Raw genomic sequence first — 24,613 nt, 5'->3', positions numbered from 1 at the left:
CAAGCTAGATAAGTTTCGTTCTTTGTAGTTTTTTCGTTTGACGCTTAATTCGTGAGATGTTTGGCCCGGTCAGGATCAATGGACCACCCATATACATATGGGCTGTTCGGAAAATAAGGTTCCATGGCGTGGGAATTGGAAACCATAGTGAAAATCCGTTGAAGCTTTGCACAGATGCGTTGGGCAGTGCCTGTAGTATGCCCATCGATCTCGTCACGTCTCTCTTTTCAGTTCCGAACACACAGTGAGCACGTAAAGATGCTTAGAACAATAGTGTCTCCCGCCAAGTACGAGGGCCTGGCGTGAAATTTCGTCTGGTGTCATGCGGCCCACATAACATAGCTGACATGTGTTTCTTTCTGCATGACAATTCTCGGCCGCTCTCTGCAGGGGCGTTGAAGACTCTCCTGCAGCGTTTTTGATGGGAAGTGTTGTGTTTGATCACCCACAATAGAGCCCGTAATTGACTCTCCCTGAGTTTCATCTCTGCTCACATAAACCGCTGGCTATGAAGACAATGTTCTGGCACAGACAACGAGCTGTAGACCAGCGTAGAGTATTGGCATTAAGCACAGGCGGTTGCCCTCTATGACTAGGGTATTGGAATGTTGGTACAACATTACGACAAAAGTCTAAAACGGAGCGGCGACTATGTAGAGAAGTAGCTGGAAGGTGTAGATAACTGTTGCAAACAAAACATTTTTGATTTTCATAGTGGTTTCGATTTTGCAACTGATCGGACCTTACTTTCCGAATAAACCTTCGAACGTTTCAGGTCACAGGGTGATCATGTTAATGATACTAAACCTCCATTCTCAGCAAATAAATTACAGTTAACAGTCACGTGCTGTTACTCTGGTAATTCAGTAGTCAAGGAAAAATTTTTGTTTCAGAGGTTACGTTGGCAGTGTGAGGAAACAGTTGTTCACTGCGATTTACTTATTATTGGCTTTGGTACTACAGCCACGTCAAGAAGGCAAAATGTGTGAAAGTTTTCTTGTGAATTGCTGCTAATACTACAGTTTCGTATTTAATCTCCAACAAGGTTCACAAGCACCGAATCTCTACTCTTTAATGTAAAGTGCACCGATAGCTGAGTTTTACGGAAAGGGCGAGATTCGTAAGATGTTTATGTGATGCCCTTGTCAGTACGAGACAAGGAGAAGTGACGAAGGAACATTAATTTTGTAGGACGATGGACTTTGTACTCTGTTTGTAAAGTTGCCATTCCTGTATTATGAGAACTTTATAGACCTGCTGCCAAGGCCCTCTGAGAAGATTTATCTTTCCTGTAATGACAGAATTAACCAATAACGTCAGCTGTTCATTTTTTAAAATAAAAGATGTACACTTTCCAGTATCATAGTGATTTTTAATATTAGAGATAAGGTGTTAGGTTCTTCAACAACTCATTTTGAATTAAAAATGTTAATACAACTCAAGTAGCTTATTTATTATTTTATTTTCTGGTAACAGGTTTAAACTATGCCATCTCGACACTAAAATGTTATTGTGCGTGCAGCGCAGACAACAATGAATTAGCAGTGCCATATACTGAGTACTAGTTCACTGTGTAGCGAAACAACTTATCTGGGTTTTAGCTGACCAGTGCCCACTGCGGGACACTATAGCTTCATTAGCGCTTGCTCTGCCACTGCAATAGCGTTATGATCTGAAGAAGGTATACCAGAAAACGGTTGCCACAAATTAAAGTAAAAAATAAGCGCCTTGGGCAGTGTCAAGATTTGTGATAGTGGACTTAACTCCTAAACGAAAAAAAAAACCAGCTGGAACTGCTGTTTTACGAAGATAGATTTTGTTAGCTGTAGTAGAGTACGTTTTCTGAAGTTCAGGCATCGTGTTTAGAATCCTGATGGTCAGAAATCATACAGAAATACGCAGTTACAGTAAATAAACGGTAGCATGGTATGTTAAAAATTAATTGTTACGTAACATCTTATAGCGTAGGAATCTACTCTGATAACACAACACATTGACAATAACCATACGAGGCCAGAAGTTGAACCTTACCTAGATCGAAACTGTTCACCGAACCAACAGCAATCGGCTATACTGGTATGTCAGGCAGCATTCATGTGTTTTATTTTAATGATTTTACACATCATTGCAATGATTTTGTTCCCAGTTACAGAATGCACAAATCATTAAAATTCAAAACTAAATTTCATTAATCATGATCGATGTTTCTCGAAAGCCTGCAACTGTATCACGATTGATTTAAGTAATACAACACTGCATCAGTTAAGTTTTATCATGATTAGAGTGACGTGTTTCAGAAATTTATTCCCACTTTCAGGTGAAGCTATTTATGTGTATGTGTGTATGTATATGTATGTGGTACCTGTCTGTGTATGTGTTGGTATTCCCCTCTAGTTCTCCAGTCATCTTTTTAATGTTTTGAGGTACTGTCCTCTTTCAATGTGCAGAAATTCACTCGCCAACACCTTAAAACCGTAAAAATGGGACTGGAAGGCAAAAGCAGCACACGCAGACGTCACATACGGTACCAATTTAAATAGCGGCACACCAGAACGGCAACGAAAAATCGCCTCGTACATTGTTTCCTGAATTATGTCATAAAATTCTAAACACGTCCAACGAAATTGTAACAGATGGCAGAGAGACGTGCAAGACTTTCCCTGTAGCTTAAGTTTTGGTGATGTTTTGGTGATATATAGGGCGTTCGGACGCAGGAAGAAAGCTACCAAATTCTGTATGAGTGAACGCCCACCACAAGTCGCTCAACAAATACAGAAACAAATAGGAAGAAGAACAAAAGAGGAAACGAGTATACAGTTCAAATACTGCAGTAATTTGTTTGCTTAACGCTCGCCGCGTTATTGCCTCTGGCAAAAGGTAGCAAGGCACGCTAATCGTGCACGTAAACAACTTTAACTTGCGCACACGCTTCTGCTATTTGCAGTCGCTGATGCTTCGCAAGAAAGCTTTACTCTTTGATATCTTCGCGTGGCTCTAGTAGCTGACACAATTCTACGATGTTACTGCGGAATGAAACGGGGAAGTTGGCTGAGTACGTTAACAGTTCGTTTCCCAGTACAGAGCGTTATAAAAGACGGAATGTGAATTCATATTTTCTTTATATTAATTTTCCCATCGTTAAATGCAGATTCTGAGCTAACCTCATAAACCTCGCTTATTTAGCTTATTCCGAACTTAATCTGATATATTTGTAATTCTGACATGACCTTCCGGTCATCTTTATGTAGAGTCAGACTATGTTGTTATCCTGAAGATGAGCTTCACATAGAGGCTCAAAAGCAAAAAGACTGTGTCTAACTAAAATGTTCCGTAGTTATTGTGTATTTCATAAATAATTATAAATATTATCGCAAGGGACTTTTTAATTGAGTAAGACAGAGGCTAAGAACAATTAGTGTCAGTAGCTGTATGTTCTCGGTATGGGACAAATATCAGAATATCGACTGTTCGATCCACACGTTCGAAATGGTGCTGCAGTTCGCGTCAGCAATTACAGTCTTACGAAACAAGTTCAGACGTAACTGTAGCAGAGATAATAGTAGTAATATCAATCAGGAAGTGACATCGCGTGTACAAAATTAAACATCTGTGGATATCTGAGACGGAATCAATGTAATTTCCCGAACAAAGAAGCCCTGTTGTTGAGCTGCGGTAAAGTATGTTTTCTCAGGCAACGAGACAAATACACTGATGAGCCAAAATATTATGACCATCCACTTAAAAGCATGTTGTTCCACTTCTGGAACGCAATTCAGCAGTAATTCTGCGTGCCATGGTTCAAATGGCTCTGAGCACTATGGGACTCAACTACTGTGGTCATTAGTACCCTACAACTTAGAACTACTTAAACCTAACTAACCTAAGGACATCACACACATCCATGCCCGAGGCAGGATTCGAACCAGCGACAGTAGCGTCGCACGGTTCCGGACTGCGCGCCTAGAACCGCGAGACCACCGCGGCCGGCTGCGTGCCATGGGTTCGACAAGCACTAGATAGGTTTCCAGAGGTTTGTGGAAACAGATGCCTAAGCATAGGTTACACACGTCCCGTAATTTACGGGCGGTTGGTTTGTGGGCGTGCAGCTGGCACCCGATAGCGTTCCAGTTCGGTTTCGTCGGATTCAGATAGGCCGAATTTGATGGACAATACATCAACCTCAGTTCACTATCATGCTCCTCAAGCCATTTCAGCTCGATTCTGGTCTTGTGATACGGGCAATTATGCTGCTGGTAGGTACCATAGCTATTGAGGAAGACATAAAGCATAAGGGGTTACAGGGGTCCCTAATAAAGTTCACGTAGTGCGCAGCTGTCACAGGTCCCATGGAAGTTCAGGTGAATGTCCTCCATAACACAATATTGCTCCCACCGGCCTGTGTCCGTGTCGCACTTAATGTTTCGTCCGCAGCTCGTGGTCTTGCGGTAGTGTTCTCGCTTCCCGAGCACGGGGTCCCGGGTTCGATTCCGGGCGGGGTCAGGGATTTTCTCTGCCTTGAGATGACTGGGTGTCTTTCATTACCATTGACTCGCAAGTCGCCAAAGTGGCGTCAGCTAAAAAGGACTTGCAATTCGGCGGCCGAAAACCCCGCATGGGGTCTCACGGCCAAAAATGCCGTGCGATCATTTCATTTCACTGAATGTTTCGAGCAGCCGTTCGCCTGGCTGACGGCGTATCTGGACATCGTCGTCGACCTGGTTTAACAATAAACGGGATTCATCCGACCAGGCGACTCGATACCATTGATCCGGGGTCCAATCTCGATGATCCCATTCCCACCTGATCAAAACTGACGATGTTGTTGGATCAACATAGGAAAACGTAGGGGTCCTCTGCTGCGGAACACTGTGCCCTGAATGGTGTGCTCCAAAACTCTTGAGCCTACGCCAGCACTGTACTCTGTCGTCACATCTGCCAGAGGTTCCCACCTACCCTGCTTTAGAGAACGGGAAACAATCCGATCCCTACGTTCTGTGATGAGGTATGGACGTCAGAATGCTTGTCGCCTACTCGTGGTTTCAGCATTCTTCAACCACCTTCCATAGATGCTCACGAAACTAGCACGCGAAAAGCCAACGAACTCCATCCTTTCCGAGATGCTCGCTCCCATGCACTGGGCCACAACAGTCTGGGTTTTCTCAAAGACGCTTAAGTCTCCCGATTTACGCATTTGCACCGCTTATCGTTGCTAGAATGATTCCCCATTCGTCTCTGCTCCACTCATATACTTACCTTGCAGCATACAACCTTGTGATGGGTAGAAATCATAACGTTTTGACTCATCGATTTACCTATCGTTGAAAATACGAATGCCTCAGGAACTCAGAATAATACACACTTTTTTGACATCGCGTTCTACTCCGCAGATAGACACCAAACGCTGTGGTCCAGTGGGTAATGTGATGATGTCGTGTGACTAGGGCCTCCCGTCGGGTAGACCGTTCGCAGGCTGCAAGTCTTTCGATTTGACGCCACTTCGGCAACTTGCGCGTCGATGGGGATGAAGTGATGATGATTAGGACAACTCAACAACCAGTCCGTGAGCGGAGAAAATCTCCGACCGAGCCGGGAATCAAACCCGGACCCTTAGTATTAACATTCTGTACTGACCGCTCAGCTACCGGGGGCGAACAGTGGGTAAGGTAATAAGTGAATTTTTCAGTTGTGTTCGTAAGCATTTAAGGTGATTATGGGATGGTTCCTATTGAAAGTTCTGGGTAGACATCCTAGCCCTACCCGAGCCTGTGTTCTGTATGTAACTGCCGTGCTGCTGGCTGACGAGACGTTAAGTCCCAATCTCCTTCTTTGGACAAATAGACGGGAAGTCGCATAAAAAGAAACCTCTCTAACTGATGTTGCTAATCACTGTAAAGCAGTAATATTCCATGACGGAGGTTCCGTCTCAAATCCTGTCCAGGCTGAGGCAGCTAAAGGGGAAGATATGTGAGGTATAGTTCCTGATGGTCAGATTTAATGACCCCAATTATCAGGCAGACCTTGCACTGGTGCCTTTCGAAGTGAGAACGTAATATACCGCTTCTGATGAAAATTCTGTGCGTAGGGAAACAGAGACTCTGCGCTCTGCGTCGGTATCGAATTTCGCTGAATATTTGTCCGAACAACACTACAGTTATGACATTACGACTGACCCACCATCAATAGATGCGATAAACTACAGGTAAATAAATGCTTGTTTCCCGCATTAGCGTAAGAGTTCTGTAGTGAACGTGGGACCTTCTACCCACTGTTTTACGTGTACCAAACTTTGTTAAAATCGATTTCTTCCTATTGAAAGTCGGCGTTAGACCTCATGAAGGTAGCTTTCCTGCTCTGTTTCAAATTTTCCATTACATATGTGACCCGTCCCTCCTGTCATAACTGTTGACTTTACCAGGAGGTGATGCATCGAGCAAGTCCACAGCGTGAGACAATAGATCTCTGTCTTTATCTTTCCGATCAGAGAATGCTGCTTGTTTTTGCAGTAAACTGACACTCAGTTATATTAATTAACGCTGAGTTTTCAGTTGTCCTGAATGGATCACTTTAATTGCGGATGAATGTGTTACTTAAAATAGACAGATATATCATTAGGACTATGTCATATTCATAGATTTCCTAGTACTCCACTCCCTCTCATCACAATCCATACATCTGTCCAGTTTAAAACCACTTTGGTAGTCACCAAGTGTGTTCTCCGTACTTATTTTTAGCTTTAAAGAAACTTTTTTGTAAATGATTCGTATTACTAGGCCAAAGCTTTTATCAGTCTGAGATTATGATTTTTTCTCCCTGTCATAAATTTTCTATATTATATAGTTTTCTGTTGTACATCTACATTTACATTTATACTCCGCAAGCCACCCAACAGTGTATGGCGGAGGGCACTTTGCGTGCCACTGTATTACCTCTCTTTCCTGTTCCAGTCGTGTATGGTTCGCGGGAAGAAGGACTGCCGGAAAGCCTCCGCGCGCGCTCGAATCTCTCTAATTTTACATTCGTGATCTCCTCGGGAGGTATAATTAGTGTTCAAAATGGTTCAAATGGCTCTGAGCACTATGGGACTCAACTGCTGTGGTCATCAGTCCCCTAGAACTTAGAACTACTTAAACCTAACTAACCTAAGGACATCACACACATCCATGCCCGAGGCAGGATTCGAACCTGCGACCGTAGCAGTCGCACGGTTCCGGACTGCGAGCCTAGAGCCGCGAGACCACCGCGGCCGGCGGTATAATTAGAGGGAAGCAATATATTGGATACCTAATCCAGAAACGCACCCTGTCGAAACCTGGACAGCAAGGTACACCACGATGCAGAGCGCCTCTCATGCAGACTCTGCCACTTGAGTTTGCTAAACATCTCCGTAACGCTATCACACTTACCAAATAACACTGTAACGAAACGCGCCGCTCTTCTTTGGATCTTCTCTATCTCCTCTGTGAACCCGACCTGGTACGGATCCCACACTCATGAGCAATACTCAAGTATAGGTCGATCTAGTGTTTTGTAAGCCACTTTCTTTGTTGACAGACTACATTGTCTAAGGACTCTCCCAATGAATCTCAACCTGGCACCCACCTTACCAACAAGTAATTTTATATGATCATTCCACTTCTAATCGTTCTGTACACATACTCCCAGATATTTTGCGGAAGTAACTGCTACCAGTGTTTGTTCCGCTATCATATAATCATACAATTAAACATCCTTCTTTCTATGTATTAGCAATACATTACATTTGTATATGTTAAGAGTCAGTCGCCACTCCCTGCACCAAGTTCCTCTGGCACGCTTTCAGCTTTCCACGTCTCTGTTATATGAGTATTTATTCCTAATATTACAGGACGCTCTTCATAACTTGTAAGTTCTGACTGTATGCCACCAATACTGGGTACACGAGAAACTTAGCTGTAGGGTCAGCCGTTTCTACGTATTCTGATGAACTCGGACCATGTGATAAGTAAACGAAACACCTACATGCAATGACCTTTTTTTGTCGTTCTAGAATCGAAACCTTCGGAAAATAGCCAAAATTTACCGACAAGGTTGTAAGACAAATAAAGTGCATTGAGTTAAAGCTGAGCTACAAATGTGACTTTGAAGACAAGAGTATTAAATCACCTTTTTCCTCTTAATCACTTTTAAGTTCGCCATGTAACACTGTACTAAGCAATGCATAAATATGAAGACATATATGGCACAAGGAAATTACGATCTCGTTGTTGGAGCAAGTTATAAGCTGTTGTGTCACTGCTCCCTCATGCATGCTGCGAAATCGTTGAAAAAGTATTCAAACAATTTAATTCTGCATTTAATTTTAAATCAAAATCAGACACTGGCAACAGATTTGATTAGCTGTTAGTCTGTTTCGCTCCTATCTCGGTTTGAGTTTGCTTTCATCCCGATCACTGAATGATATATTTTAACGTTGCAGCCCTCCGTCTCCCTCTATCTCCTGCACTCAAGCAGAAGCTTGAGAAAGTATAAGAATGTAAGGAATCTTCACTGTTAGAATTAAACCGGTAGTGAGACGACAGATATCGGTGAGTGGCCACTTACTGGTTATCTGATTTTGCTTAAATATCGTGCAATAGATAGCAATTCCCTCCACATTGACTAAACTCAAATGACATTAGCGGCGCTCTTTCCTTTATCGGATGAGAACCATTTCTCCGATGGCGCTCCTCGTACTTTGTAGCGTACCTAGGATCTGTGCCAACGCGGAGTTCCATCCTGTTCCCTGTTTCATCAACATAATCGTTAAGAACAACAGACTTACAAGCGAACAAAAACATGAAATCATCACAGTGATTCATACTGTTCATCTTCATATTGCATGCGTGATTCAGTTCGGTAATGCGAAGACAACGGCATGCCAGTACAGATTACGAAGAAGGAATTCGCTGTTTACTTCCCTGACTTAGGCTGGTTCACTAGATATTGCGCAATTCTATGCCACCCAAGGTATATTCATTATCGTTCTGATTCTTCTGAGTAAGATATGTATTTTGACTATTATCCTGCAGTCAACCTCCACCGGTCCTAACGTCTGGATAAGAATGGAGAGATGCCAGAAACCTCATTCAAGCGACATCTATATAGGATGTATCATAATTAAGGGAGTAAACGCATACTGTTGAAAGTACACGATAACAGAAGCAAAAGAGACTTTGTAAACATGAGCTTTGAAACACATACCGTAAAAGTTATGAACACTTATTTATCTTCGCTACTGTGAAACGTATCTCTTCTACTGAGCAATGGCTCATAGCTCTTAAGGTATGCATTTAAGAGCCCCGTTATTGAACTTTTTTTGTTGTTTTTGTTTTGTTCGTACTGCTTCCTATGGTACCGGTGTGCGTTTGAGAGCCCGTGTTTACTGAGACTTTTTTTTGCTTCTTGTATTGTGTACCTTCAACTGTAGCAGTTACGTCATTAATTATGATACACTACGTATAATGAGTCCGCAACTCGTGGTATCGCGTTAGCGTTCTTGCTTCCCGAGCACGGGGTCCCGGATTCGATTCCCGGCGGGGTCAGGGATTTTCACCTGACCCGAGACGACTGAGTGTTGTTGTGTCGTCTTTATCATCATCACTCATCCCCATCATGGTCGGAGGAAGGCAACGGAAAACCACTTCCATTAGGACCTTGCCTTATACTGTGGTGTGGGTCTCCTGCATCGTTCCCCTACGCTGTGTCAAGAAGCATGGGGCTTCATTTCCATTTCCATATATAATGACTATTCACTGAGGTCTGTAAAGCATTAGGCAGGTAACTGGCCACGGCTACATCAGTACCGTAAAACACAAAAGAAAACAATCACCAAATTCTATGCTGCGCGGGATTAGCCGCGCGGTCTCGGCGCTGCAGTCATGGACAGTGCGGCTGGTCCCGGCGGAGGTTCGAGTCCTCCCTCGGGCATGGGTGTGTGTGTTTGTTAGGTTAAGTAGTGTGTAAGCCTAGGGACTGATCACCTTAGCAATTAAGTCCCATAAGATTTCACACACTTTTTTTTTAACCAAATTCTATCAGAAGAAAACATGTACTCACTTCGTATGGAATGATACCTTCTTATATTACTTACTGTTTCGGCTTGACTCCGTCATTAGAAGGAAAAAAGTATTAAATTGTCCTCTTATTGAGATTCGCTACTTATAAAAAAATCTTAATCGAGTGTCGTTTATGTTCTGCCTATGTTTATCAAATTGTCACGGCCACACATTCACTATGTCATTTTCATACTACCGATATAACATAAGGTAATTTCATTATAAATAAAGAGCTGTATGTAAGATGTGCCGCTCTTGTTGGTAAATATTTCTGAATTTTTATCATAACTGTGCTAAGAAGCAAAAAAAAACTGTAATAAGAATCTATGAAAAAAAACTCACAAGAACAGGAGACAAACCAATGGAACAAGCTGAAAAGGGAAAAAATGTTAGCATAATGCGAACTACCACAGTAAGGAAGATGTGCACGGAGGAGATTAGTTTAAACAGAGGCAATGGCCGATGATTTGCCAAAGTCAGAGGCTGAATGACGTAGATTCTAGGGAGCTGCAGTTGCTACAAAGTAGGATCAGCAAAAGGAGTAACATCTGGATTTTGACGACTGGTGAGAAACATAATTCTTCATTACGCTCTGATAGAGATTATGATATTATAGTCAGAATGACCACCTTCTGCAGCATGTTATTGTATTATATACTTTGTACTGTATCCTAATTCGAATGTAATAACTTGTTTTGAAAAAAACTTCTTCTCCACTGTAAACAGTATGAATTATTAAAGCACTGATTTTAGTAATTACCAAGTATAATTGTTTACAAACTACGCATGGAAATCAATTCTGTATTTCATAATTTTCAAAAAGCTTTCGACAGATTGTTGCATGACAAATATTACAGAAAATTCACTCACCCACGAAGTGTTTAACTGTTTTTGGCAGTAGCGTCAAAGGCATCGTTTGGATGTGCCCAGAAAACTGCAAGACGGCCGGTACCATTCAGCGACCACATACATGGAAAGTAGTTTTCTCGTGGCAGTTAACACTTTGTGGCGTGTATAGCCTATGAATATGATTCCCGCATCCTTGTAAGGTATCTGGATGTGGAGGTGTTTGGCTTTGAAATCGATACAATGTAAAACTGGAAACAATAAATACGAGAATTTTTGTGGAGTCGCGTTGATGTAATTTTGTATTACGGCAGCCAGATATCGAAATCTTATGAACTGCGTTTACTAAATATTAACTTATTGAAGTATCAGGCTGGTGGACGAATCTCGAACTACATTTTATTACTCTAATTTCAGCGATTGTAAACTAAGTAATTGCCAGAAGCGTTTAGTATTGATGTATAACAAATTAGCATTTAGTAGTAGAAACTGGAACAACTCCAACTACCTTCGTGTTCTCTATGATACAGAATATTTCTATTTCTGCGATTCGGACTGAACACTACACTGAATATTTATTCCAAGTAAGTAACGGCCCTGCACTTGTGTGACAGTCGAGAACTTTCATTACAAGCAAGTACAGCAAGAAGACGTTACACGTGAATCTGTATGTCTCTGCAGTCGGAAACTAGGAAGACGAAACTGTCCTTCATTCTTCGGCCACTGGCACAAACAATGATGAATAACTCGTACCTGAAGTCAAACGTATCGGGTATTTCTTGGGGAGGACTATGTGGCCTCATGCAGGCTCACTGTATGCTTTGCTGTAATTCACGCAACACTTTAACCATTGCTATAATCACTCGCTATGATCTCACATAGAGCTGATAACTTAACGCGAGCTCTAGCTACGCTACAGAAATGAGTGTCTGGAAATTGGCGTATTTCTTATATTTCATATAGACATGGACTGTGGAATGATACCACCAACATATTTTTGTTTGAATTATTAAATTATTCCATGTAATTAATTTCGTATTAAAGTAAAAATTTAAGCTTAAATTTATCCATGTTATATGGATGTTGTTTGAAGGCTGGGACTGTACTATCAGATTTTTATGAAATAATATATGCTGCAACAATCACTTGTTACTAATATTAGCACGACGCGTTTCGGCAGCATGCCTACAGCATCAGGTTCATTTACAGTTACTTTTACATTGTAATTAATATGAAGTGAGGTTAGTTTCCTTTTCTGTGTGTGCCAGTGAGATTACGTCCCGAAAAAGACGCCTGTTCAGGAAGATTAATATGTTATACTGTGTAAATTATGTGATAAGCATGAACAGATCATTTTCTTAGTGCATTTACTTACGTTTTTTTGGTAACTTCGTTCTCTGGCACACAGAACATAGTAACAAGTACATCACAACTTAACACTTTCATAACCATTTGTTTACTACACTCCAAAGAGACCTAAAAGCTAAGATAAACTAGTTGCTATTGCTGAAACAGTAGCAGACAGTGAAGAGGAAAACTTCTATATCCAGATGTATTTATGTAATGGTACATATTAGGTGAGTAGTTGGTGAAGACTATCTTTTTTTTCAACGAAACAGGCATTCAACATTGAGAAGTTTTTAAAGAAGTCGTTATTACTGCTTTCAAGTTTATCATTTAGTAACATGTCTCCATGTACTGTGCCATGAATAAATATTTCCAGTTCTTCATTTGGTGTCCCTTGTCCATTTTATGTAATACATGAAGGTCATGAGCAGTATCATCGATTGGATGGTCTGTGTTTATTATGTGGGTGTCCGCCCCGATAGCTGAGTGGATTGCCGTCCTACGGGCCAGGGTTCGATTCTCGGCTGGGTCTGGGACTTTCCCCGATCAGGGACTGGGTGTTGTGTTGTCTTCATCATTTCATCCCCAACCGGCGCGTAGGTCGCCCAATGTGGCGTCGAATGTAATAAGACCTGCACCACGGCGGTAGAACCTGTCCTGCAAGGGACCTCCCAACTAATGACGCCAAACGCTCCTTTATATTTCCATTATGTGAGTGGCTATTGCTGGTCTATTGTAGTTGTTCGTGTGTTAGGCATTTATATGTTCGTTGTATCTTTTTTAGAAATCCCGCCCGGTTTGGCACACATAGTGGGCTTTGCAAGTATTACATACTGTTTTATAAACGACTGATTGTGAGGGTGTCTCTGTGTGTATGTTAAAAATTGTCTTTATCAACTACTCGCCTAATATGTGCCATGACATAAATACATATCTAAATAAAAGATTCCGTCCTCACTGTCTATTACTGTTTTAGCAACATAAACTAGTTTGTCTTAGCTTTTAATACTCTTTGGGGTGATGCAAAATATGACCATGAAAGTATTATATTGTGGTGTCCTTGTTACTATGCTCTGCGTCCCAGACAACGAAATTACCAACAAAACTGTAAGTCAATGAATTAATAAAATAATCTAATCAGTCTTATCACATAATGTTCACAGTATAAAATATTTATCTTACTGAACAGGGGTCTTCTTCGACGCATTACCTCATTGGCACACACGTAAAAGGAAACTAATTTTACTTCATATCAATTACACCGTAAAAGTAATTGTAAATGCGTCTGGTGATGGCAGCATCCTGCCAAGGCTCGTCGTGCTACTAAAATATTAGTAACAAGTCACTGTCTCTCTGTATGTTATTTGATAAATAGTAAAAATTAATTTTTAATCGTCAGTTTCACCCGAGCGTGAAGATTACTCACAATCAGAAATAAATTGCTTTGATATTTCATGTGTGAAACATATGGTGATTTTTCATGTGGTATAACAACGTTTATATGTTAAATTAAAATCGAAGGGCACGCTGCTATCACCATTGAAAAATATGGTCCTGCCTTGTTTAGGTTTTTCCTGTGATTGTCCTAAATCGCTTAAGGCTGATGCTGGGTTTCTGCAACGGTACCGCCGATTTCCTTGACCGTCCTTCCCCAATCCAAGCTTGTGTTCCGTTGGTAATCACCTCGTCGTCGAAAATATGTTAAAACCAAATTCCCTTCATTACTTAATGAGAATTTCTACAACCTACACGAGTGAAAACCTTCACGTCTTTCACTGTACGCTCGCCCAAGACGACCGCGCGGCAGGGGTTTCCACTAAAGTCTCTATACGCCCGAGTGCTTCCGTCTTAAGATGGGTATCGCGGTGAGGATATGGTACTCTGTTACGGGTGTAGTGCTTAAAGGATTAATTGTTGGAATTATCGTATATCTACAACATTTGATAATCCAATATGGTGCTAGAAATAAATAACCACTTTTTGAGACTTAAGTGCAGTTGCTACGGACTGAGTAATTTGATGCAGACTTTGCGGTTCCTACTTCATGTACAGCACGCCGTTTTGAATCATTACGTTCAGTGCTTTCTGTCCATCTCCTTCTTCTTCTTCTTCTTTTTCTTTATCGTCGTATTGTCCCACGTCACGTAGGGTCGGCGTTGCTCTTCTGGATCCTTCTCCTCCATAGTACTCTATGCATTGCCTCTTCCATCTTCCATCCGTTCTCCCTTAGATCTCCGGATATCTTATCCTTCCACCTCATCTTCGGTCTTCCTCTCCTTCTCGATCCTTCAGTCTTTATATCTTCAACTTTGTTTCAGATATACTCGTCCCCTTTTCTCTGTAAGTGTCCGTACCACCTTAGTCTGCTCCCTTGTATCTTTTTTCCCATGGGTCCCACTTTCACAGCTCCTCCAACAAATTCATTTCTAATTTTGTCCTTCCTTGTTACTCCACACATCCACCTCAGAATCCTCATTTCCGCCACTTCCATCTTCCTTTCCTGGGCTACTGTGATTGGCCACGTCTCTGCCCCGTATATCATAGCAGGCCTTACCACCGACTTGTACACTTTCCCTTTCAACCCAATGCTCACCTTCTTGTCACACAACACTCCACTCATTTTCCTCTACTTGTTCCAACCGCAATTTATTCGGTGTTGTATCTCGCTTTTCGGTCCTCCATCCCTCTGTATGTACAACCCCAGGTATTTAAATTTGCAGACCGATTTAAGCTCTTATCCTGGATCTTGCAAGACCTCATCTGCACATCCTTCAGTGCTAAATATTCTGACTTTGTCCTGCTAATTTTCATCGCTCTTTCTTCTAGTGCCTTCCTCCAATCCTCCAGCTTTTCCTCAAGTCTGTCGATGCTCTGCTCACAAAGAACCACATCATCCGCAAACATCATATTCCACGGTGCTTCCTTCTTCACATCTTTCACCAGCACATCCATAATCAGGTCAAAGAGGTAGGGACTAAGCGCAGACCCTTGATGTAACCCTACTTTTACTGGAAACTCCTTTGTCAAGCCCACACTACTTCTCACCTGTACATTTCCTTCACTAACCTCACATACTTCTCTGGCACGCACTGCTCAGTCATGCTTCTCCATATTTCGTCCCTTGGGTCTCTGTCATATGCTTTCTCCAAATCAATGAAAGGCATATGTAGATCGGCTTGTAGCTCCCCGTGTCTCTCCACTACCCACTTTAAAGCATGTGTTGCATCAGTCGTTCCTCTTCCAGGCATGAACCCAAACTGGTCTTAACACACCACAGTCTCCTTGCGCAATCTTGCTTCTAATCAGTGCTTTCTGTCCATGCCCTATCTAATTATGACACTGTATTTTTCGCATACATGTGTTGCACTAGTGATGTTTTCCTTATTACAGGGTGGTGACTTTGTCTCATGAAAAGATTTTCCTGAGATTCGTTGTTTATCATAAGTTGAAATTCGAAATCTCTCCAAACCATTTTTTATTCTACGTGACAGAAAGATTTGTTTTACTAGCTTTCATGTCATCAGATGGACTGCGTTTAGTTGCTACGGCAATTGTTAGTGATTATTCAGTCTTCAGCCAGTATTTAAAGTTTTATCAACAATTCTGTAAGTTGTAAACTCTTTCATCTCCTAGAATTCATTGTCACCGTCGTCCAGCAGCATTCCGTGCAACTTCGTATCACTGTGCGCTACCTTCAAGTATGTTAGGAATTCTCGCAGTAACACTCTTCGAACTGTTTTCAGTCCGATGTAGTATAAATTGACTTCGATGGCAAGAACGCACCACGTTTCAAATCTGACACCCTTCACACTACGGTCTTCGTTGACTTGAAGAGCGACACAGCGAAGTAGTCGACAGAGCACTAATTTTCATAAAAGTAGAAATAAATAACAGAAACATGAATATTCAGTGCTGATTTGTTAAACATGCGATTTCAAATATGGATGGGTATTTAATTTGTTTCTAAATTAAAAATCCATTTTTACTTTTGTGCGGATGACGGATACATAGCTACGTGACAAACTCTGACGAGCAGTTCATTACTCTCATAAGCATGTAATAGGAAACGGATCTGGAGCCCAATAAAGCACAGACAATAACAGGCATTATCCGCCCGGGTTGCGATGTGATAAAGCTCCCGCTTCTGGGACGGAGGCGTGCCGGCCACGGATTAACGAAGAGGGCCAGTGCGCCGGACAGCCGTGGCTTTTCGGCGGTTTTCCACATCACTTTTGGTGAATAACGGGCTAGAACACACGTACCGCCTTAGATACATGCTACGCTAACATTTATATAACTTTCTCGAGCTTTTAGCATTTACTCTAGACGCTGACAGGTGGGTTACACTAATTCCAATCTGGGGTGGGGGGAGGCTGGTGGCGAAGTAGGTGACTGATGACCTTAGATGTTTAGGCTTCTTAAACCCACAATCAGCAGCAGAAGCAATAAAGGACTTCCTAGTGTTGGTTGAATGCGTCATGGATATCAACAAACTTCACACAATTCAGTGCCTTTCTTCCTCTTTTTTGCACGGCTTTACAAACGAATGTATCCTAAAGAGAATCTAAGAGCGTTTTTGAACAAATTGAATCAGAGCATTTCTTTACTCTGCTAACACTTCAACTCCCTCTAGAGATACTTAGAATTCCCTTAGATTTAACTGAGTCTTCAACTGGAATCAGATTCAGAATTTGCTTGTTCTCTGCACAAGTCGCCGCCTACAAATTTTAGACATTTATGTTAATTTCTCAATAGCGCTGCAGTTTTCGTGAACAGTAGTGCGGTGCGACTCGTCTGCACTAGCGCTTGCCGGTGATTCACAGAGAGGAGCTTTTGGTGGCAGGGCAGACAGGGCTGTGGGCAGAGAGCTGGAGGTGTCTCTTTGAGCGGCACTTAGCGGCCCAGCCGCAGGACAAAGGCGGAGCGCGGGCGCACTACTCGTAATCGCGCTGCCACCACCGCCACCGCCTCCACCACAGCTTTTTCGCTTTGGCCGCTGCCCACGGGTGCTTTCGCCAGGGCCGCTTCATATTCCGTGCACTGTCGGCTTCTAAAGCCCTAACTAGTTGGATATATTTCAGCAAAACTACACAACACAGCATCAAATAATGGACAAATGGATGTGACTGCAGAAAATTAAACAAAAAAAGATGTGTACGAGACCAATGCAAAAAGGAAGTTACATATTATTATAACAGGCCAAGTAACTTTTCTCAACGCTGCACTACACTAGAAAGAGACGGTGGAGATCTCTTCTGAAAAGCACGTTGCAAGACTTCCCGGATATGCTCAATAATGTTCATGTCTGAGGAGTTTGGTGGCCAGCGGAAGTGTTTAAACTCATAAGAGTGTTGCTGGAGTCACTCTGTAGCAATTCTGGACGTGTGGGGTGTCGCATTGTCCTGCTCGACTTGTCCAAAACCGTCGGATAGCACAATGGACATGAATGGATGCACGTGATCAGACAGGATGCTTATGTGTGTGTCACCTGTAAGAGTCGTATCTAGACTGCACACACCTCACACCATGTCAGAGCCTCCACCAGCTTGAACGGTTCCCTGCTAACGTGGAGGGTGCATGGATTTATGAGGTTGTCTCCATACCCGTACACGTTCATCTCCTTCATACAATCTAAAACGAGACCCGTCCCACAAGGCAACACGTTTCCAGTCATCAACAGTCCAATGTCGGTGTTGACGGACGCAGGCGAGTAGTAAAGCTTTGTGTCGTGTAGTCATCAAGGTTACACGAGTGGGCCTTCGGCTTCCAAAGCCCATACCGATGATGTTTCATTGAACGGTTCACACGCTCACACTTTTCGATGGTCCGCCATTGAAACCTGCAGCAATTTGCGGAAGGGTTGCACTTCTGTGGCGTTGAATGGTTCTCTTCAGTCGTCGTTGGTCCCGTTCTTCAGTATCTTTTTCTGGCCGCAGCGATGTCGGAGATTTGATGTTTTACCGGATTCCTGATATTCACGGTACTCTCATGAAATGGTCGTGGGGTAAAATCCCTACTTTATCGCTATCTCGGAGATGCTGTGTCCCATCGCTTGTGCGTCGACTATAACACCACGTTCACACTCACTTAAATCTTGATAACCTGCCATTGTCGCAGCAGTAACTGAACTAACAACTGCACCAGGCACTTCTTGTCTTACATAGGCGTTGCCGATAGCAGCTCCGTATGTTACCTGTTGACATATCTCTGTATTTGAATACGCTATACCAGTTTTTTTGGCGCTTCAGTGTATCATGCATACCACATCAGAACTGTGTCTGTAGGAAACCCGGAAAATGTACTGTCTACTGACAACATGCCACTCTTGTTGCCCAATGGTCTTAGCGTGGGAAGACATGCGGTACTTACTTTTTGAAGTCCCCTAGTATTCTTGATCATACTTTTATTTAGATGTAAACGAACAAAGTAGACGCACACGATAAATGTGCAGAAAAGGAAATCAAATTGCATATTCCAGATAAAACAATGCCTCACAAATTAAAGGTTTAAAGAGGTGATTAGACATACAGGAAAAAGAAACACCTTTAAAACCGGTGATACATCAATACCCAGTTACTGTTAATATCATATTATTGAATTTTAGGTAAGGACCGTCTGTCTGCAACTGACAAAGGCAATATTTGTTTTGACAGACATGTGTCGCCTCAGTTTATTAGAGTAGGCATAAAAAGTATCAAAATAAATAACAGAAATAAACATTTTTTAAATGGAGACGTGTTTTCGCTTACGCTGCAACTTTATGTAATGCTTTCAGTTACTGTTTGCCAATTTCAACCTCACATTCACTGTCAAGTACACTAGCCGATCAAAAGTGTTCAGATGCCTATCAATGAATATTGATATGGGATGTGTCAACTCTTTGCTTTTATGACGGCTTGAAATCTGCTGGGGACACTTTCAGTGAGCTGTCTGAATGTCTGTGGAGGAATGGCCACCCGTAGTTCTTCAAGAAGCGAGACCGGAGGTGATTGTTGGAAGTTTGGGTCTGAAGCGAGGTCGACTTTGTAACTCATCCCAGTCGTGTTCCATTCTGTTTAAGTAGGGAATCGCGGAAAGCCAGTCCAGGAATGTTAGAGTGCAAAAACAATTGCCCCACAGATGCTGCTTTATAAAAGAGTGCACTGTCATGTTGGAACCAACCGTCATTGTCTCCGTATTGTTTCTCTAATTAGCTCTAACTTCTGTAAAATTTGTTCGTATTCTTCCGCATTTAGCTTTTTCTTAAGCGCAATAAGAGGACCGCGATGCAAAACAGCCCACACCGTAACACAACTTCCTCTGTACTTCACTGTTGGCATTACAGATGATGGTGGGTAACGTTCTCCATGCATTCGCCAAAACCAAACCTTCCACTATATTACCTCAGGGTACAGCGTGATTCAAGACTCCAAATCACTTGTTTCCAGTCCTGCACTGTCCTTTGCCATCGTTCTTGACACCGCGTCAACAATCGCTTAGCATTGACTACAGAAATATAAAGCTTATGAGGAGCTGCTCGACCCCTGCTCCCTATTCTTTCTAACTCCCTATGCCAAGTCGTTGTGGTAGCTGGACTGCTGGTATCACTTTGGTACTCACGAGTGATTCCTTCTGTTGTGTTCATGCGGTTTTTTTTACAAACAACCTTCACACTGTTCGACGGTCGCTGTCTCGTAATACACGAGCTCTATCTGGTATTGGTTTAGCTGTGATTGTTTCTTCGCCTTTCCATTTCACATTTATGTCACCAACAGTCGACTTGGGCTGATTTGGAAGGTTTAAATGTCTCAGATGGATTTGTTACTCAGGTGAGATTCAATTTTCAGTTCATATTCGAAGGCACTGAGCTCTTCTGAAATACCAATACTGCTTTTACTGTTCCTCTGCTGACAACACACTGTTCCCAGCATTCTTTTGGAGTGGCGGTTCCGCCTCTTGTAACATTTAGTGGTCAGTTCCGCATAACATAGAGATGTCCGGATACGCTTCGTCAGTTAGTGTATTGAATTATTAACACAAAACTAAAGAAAATTAATCAGACGCGTAACTTTAAATGAAAGATACATCTACATGACGTGTTTCATTCATTTTCTCCGCTTTGTGTAAACAGGCAGATGCTTGATAGGGATTATTGTGCTAAAATAGGCAAATAGCAAATAAAAGTACTCTATAATGCCACAACCTAAGCGGAAACATGCTTTCGTTGACAAGTATGTGATGGCCGTGGACACAGTTGTGAAGAAAAAACTTGGTTGCCCTGTGCCGAAAATTATTTTTGGTTCTACAGTCAGAAGAACAGCTTCACTAACAATGCAGAAAGAGCACATTAGCATCTGTAGAGTAATATCAGCATACACAGTAACTAATAAAAATACAATGAACAAAATTTTTGAGTTATTTGTTACTTACGTGTACAATAGAAGAATATGTAAGCTGGAAGTGTTGCAAACAAACCTCGGATGATGCCTTAATAAATTGAGGCGGAAGACGTCTCGCAAAACAAATACTCCCTTCATTTAGTTGTAGACAGACCGTACTAACATAAAACTCATTAAAACCATAAGATAAGAGATACATGAAATCAAGTACTGATGGGTAATATCACTTCCCCGAAGTGCTATACAAAGCTCACAGAAACTCCTCGTACTGAAAAAAGCGTGTGAATAATTTCGATTTACATCTGCTCAATTATTTTTAGAGCGCAGTCGAACCTGTGTATGGTTTGTGGAAGGAAACACAAAACCAGCCAGATCGTCATACTGAACGGAAGTTGCAGTCAAAATGTAGTTCACCTGAGAAAGAGGTTGAGACTGAGGCAGGGAAAGATAAACCAAGAGTCGCTTAATCTAGATTATGTCGGCGCAATATCCGAAAAGATCGGTGAATTCTTACGCAGTCGTGGCATGCAGCATGTTTTGTTCCAGTCAGTGAAGGTAAAAAGTTTTCTCTGTAATCCTGAAAATGGTCTAGGTATGGAAGTGATCCCCCAAGACAACTCAGTCACATTCGCAGCTCGAATCATAGCCAATCTTTGGTATTTTCATTCAATAATATCGTATGGAATAATGTTTTGGGGCAACTCATCATATAGAAAGAAAGTTTTCGTTGTTCGAAAACATGATATAAGAATAATACGTGATGTTCACACACATTCATCTGGTACACATGGGTTTATAGAGTTAAGCATTTTGATTACTGCTTCACATTATATTTATTCCCTCTGAAGTTTGTTATAAATAATACACTGTAGTTAAAAAGGAATAATGACATACATAATTACAATACCAGAAGAAAAAAATTACAGTTGTTACTCCACATCAAGGTTGTTTTAACACAAAAGGGGGTGAACAACGCTGCCACCAAAATTTTCGGTCGCTTTCTTAATGATATTTGGAGACTGACATATAGTGACGTTGCATTTGAAAACAAACCTAAAAAAGTTCTCCTTGGCAACAGATATTCCGTAGAATAATTTCTATTTTATGTTATCGGCAAGAGGTGGTGGATATGAATTACTAATTCACATATGTAATTCAAAGAAAGAAACCTATAAATGGTCAGCTTGTAGCCATGTTTACAAATGAATGAAAGAAGACTCGCTTCATATCATTACAGTTAATCATAGAAATGATCCGTAGGACATAAAACGAACTAACCGAAAGTCGAGTGTGTACCGCATTACACGCAAACCTCTAGAACATTCGAGGGGAGGTGCAAGAAACATGAGCGACATACTCGATTAAAATAACCGAGCTAATCATCTGTCGCCGAGCACTTTCTTCAATATAATCAGTGAAAAATGAGATGAGAACCGTGTCGATGATAAAACATCATGTTTTTGGGACGGTGTAATTCGGAGACTACCGAAATGCATATGATGGGCAGCCAAAGAAAGGTTTCAATATGTAAACACGGCATGTTGTATGACACTCAAGTAAGTAGTCACATCCACGAGAGCTGGAAAAGGATGAGAGAATGTGTGTTTCACGGAATATCAGTGCAGACGATGAGAAAAAAAAGGGCGTAGCTGGCATCGGACTCAAACTCAGCTATAAAAGCGACACGAAATCAACGATAGTCCAGTCTGGTTAGAGTCCAGGCAGAAAGTTCACAAACAGCACTTCTCACAGCACCTGAAGAAGACATTTGGGTCGAACGTCGTTATTGCATAAAATGGAAACAACTCCGCTGAACACCTAGAAACTCACGATTAAGGAAGCTGAATATATTGATCAACACTAATAACACTCTAAGATTGTCGTGGTCAATAGATGTTGTGGATCTGCGAGTACTGTCCAACAAGCTGTACGCTGCCTGGACGTGCAGTCCCGAGCCAGGGAATACACAAGGTTGGCGCCGGTGGCGACACCTGCAACGTGCTGACATAAGGAAAGTTTCCAACCGATTTCTCATACACAAACAGCATTTGATCGGCGTTGCTTGGTGAAACGTTGTTGTGATACCTCGTGTAAGGAGGAGAAATGCGTACCATCACGTTTCTGACTTTGATAAAGGTCGGATTGTAGCCTATCGCGATTGCGGTTTATCGTATCAAGACATTGCTAATCGCGTTGGTCGAGATCCAATGCCTGTTGGCAGAATATGGAATCGGTGGGTTCAAGAGGGTAACACGGAACGCCGAGCTGGATCCCAACGGCCTCGTATCACTAGCAGTCGAGATGACAGGCATCTTATCCGCATGGCTGTAACGGATCGTGCAACCACGTGTCCATCCCTGAGTCAACAGATGAGTACGTTTGCAAGACAACAACCATCTGCACCAACAGTTCGACAACGTTTGCACCAGCACGTCCTATCAACTCGGAAACCATGGCTGTTGTTACCGTTGCTGCTACATCACACACAGGTGCGGCTACGATGGTGTACTCAACGACGAACCTGGGTGCACGAATGGCAAAACGTCATTTTTTGTTTGGCGACATCGCTGTGGACGCACATTGGAAGGGTGTATTCGTCATAGCCATACAGGCGTATCACCCGGCGTGAGGATATGGGGTGCCACGTCTCGGTCACCTCTTGTTCGCATTGACGGCACTTTGAACAGTGGACGTTACATTTAAGATGTGTTACGACCCGTGGCTCTACCCTTCTTTCGATCCCTGCGAAACCATTTCAGCAGGATAATGCACGACCGCATGTTGCAGGTCCTGTACGGGCCTCCCTGGATACAGAAAATGTTCGACTGCTGCCCTGGCCAGCACATTCTCCAAATCTCTCACCAATTGAAAAGTCTGGTCAATGATGGCCGAGCAACTGGCTCGTCACAATACGCCAGTCACTACTGTTGATGAAGTGTTGTATCGTGTTGAAGCTGCATGGGCAGCTGTACCTGAACACGCGATCCTAGCTCTGTTTGACTCAATGCCCAGGCGTATCAAGGCCGTTATTACGGTCAGAGGTGATTGTTCCGGGTACTGATTTCTCAGGATCTATGCACCCAAATTGCGTGAAAATGTAATCACATGTCAGTTCTAGTATAATACAGGGTGTTTCAAAAATGACCGGTATATCTGAAAGGGCAATAAAAACTAAACGAGCAGCGATAGAAATACACCATTTGTTGCAATATTCTTGGGACAACAGTACATTTTCAGGCAAACAAACTTTCGAAATTACAGTAGTTACAATTTTCAACAACAGATGGCGCTGCAAGTGATGTGAAAGATATAGAAGACAACGCAGTCTGTGGGTGCGCCATTCTGTACGTCGTCTTTCTGCTGTAAGCGTGTGCTGTTCACAACGTGCAAGTGTGCTGTGGACAACATGGTTTATTCCTTAGAACAGAGGATTTTTCTGGTGATGGAATTCCACCGCCTAGAACACAGTGTTGTTGCAACAAGACGAAGTTTTCAACGGCGGTTTAATGTAACCAAAGGACCGAAAAGCGATACAATAAAGGATCTGTTTGAAAAATTTCAACGGACTGGGAACGTGACGGATGAACATGCTGGAAAGGTAGGGCGACCGCGTACGGCAACCACAGAGAGCAACGCGCAGCTAGTGCAGCAGGTGATCCAACAGCGCCCTCGGGTTTCCGTTCCCCGTGTTGCAGCTGCGGTCCAAATGACGCCAACGTCCACGTATCGTCTCATGCGCCAGAATTTACACCTCTATTCATACAAAATTCAAACGTGGCAACCCCTCAGAGCCGCTACCATTGCTGCACGAGAGACATTCGCTAACTATATAGTGCACAGGACTGATGACGGCGATATGCATGTGGGCAGCTTTTGGTTTACTGACGAAGCTTATTTTTACCTGGACGGCTTCGTCAATAAACAGAACTGGCGCATATGGGGAACCGAAAAGCCCCATGTTGCAGTCCC

Source organism: Schistocerca gregaria, chromosome X, assembly GCF_023897955.1.
Source record: "Schistocerca gregaria isolate iqSchGreg1 chromosome X, iqSchGreg1.2, whole genome shotgun sequence".
NCBI classification, from domain to species: domain Eukaryota; kingdom Metazoa; phylum Arthropoda; class Insecta; order Orthoptera; family Acrididae; genus Schistocerca; species Schistocerca gregaria.
The sequence above is the reverse complement of the archived record's forward strand: the minus strand, read 5'-3'. Positions refer to the sequence as shown.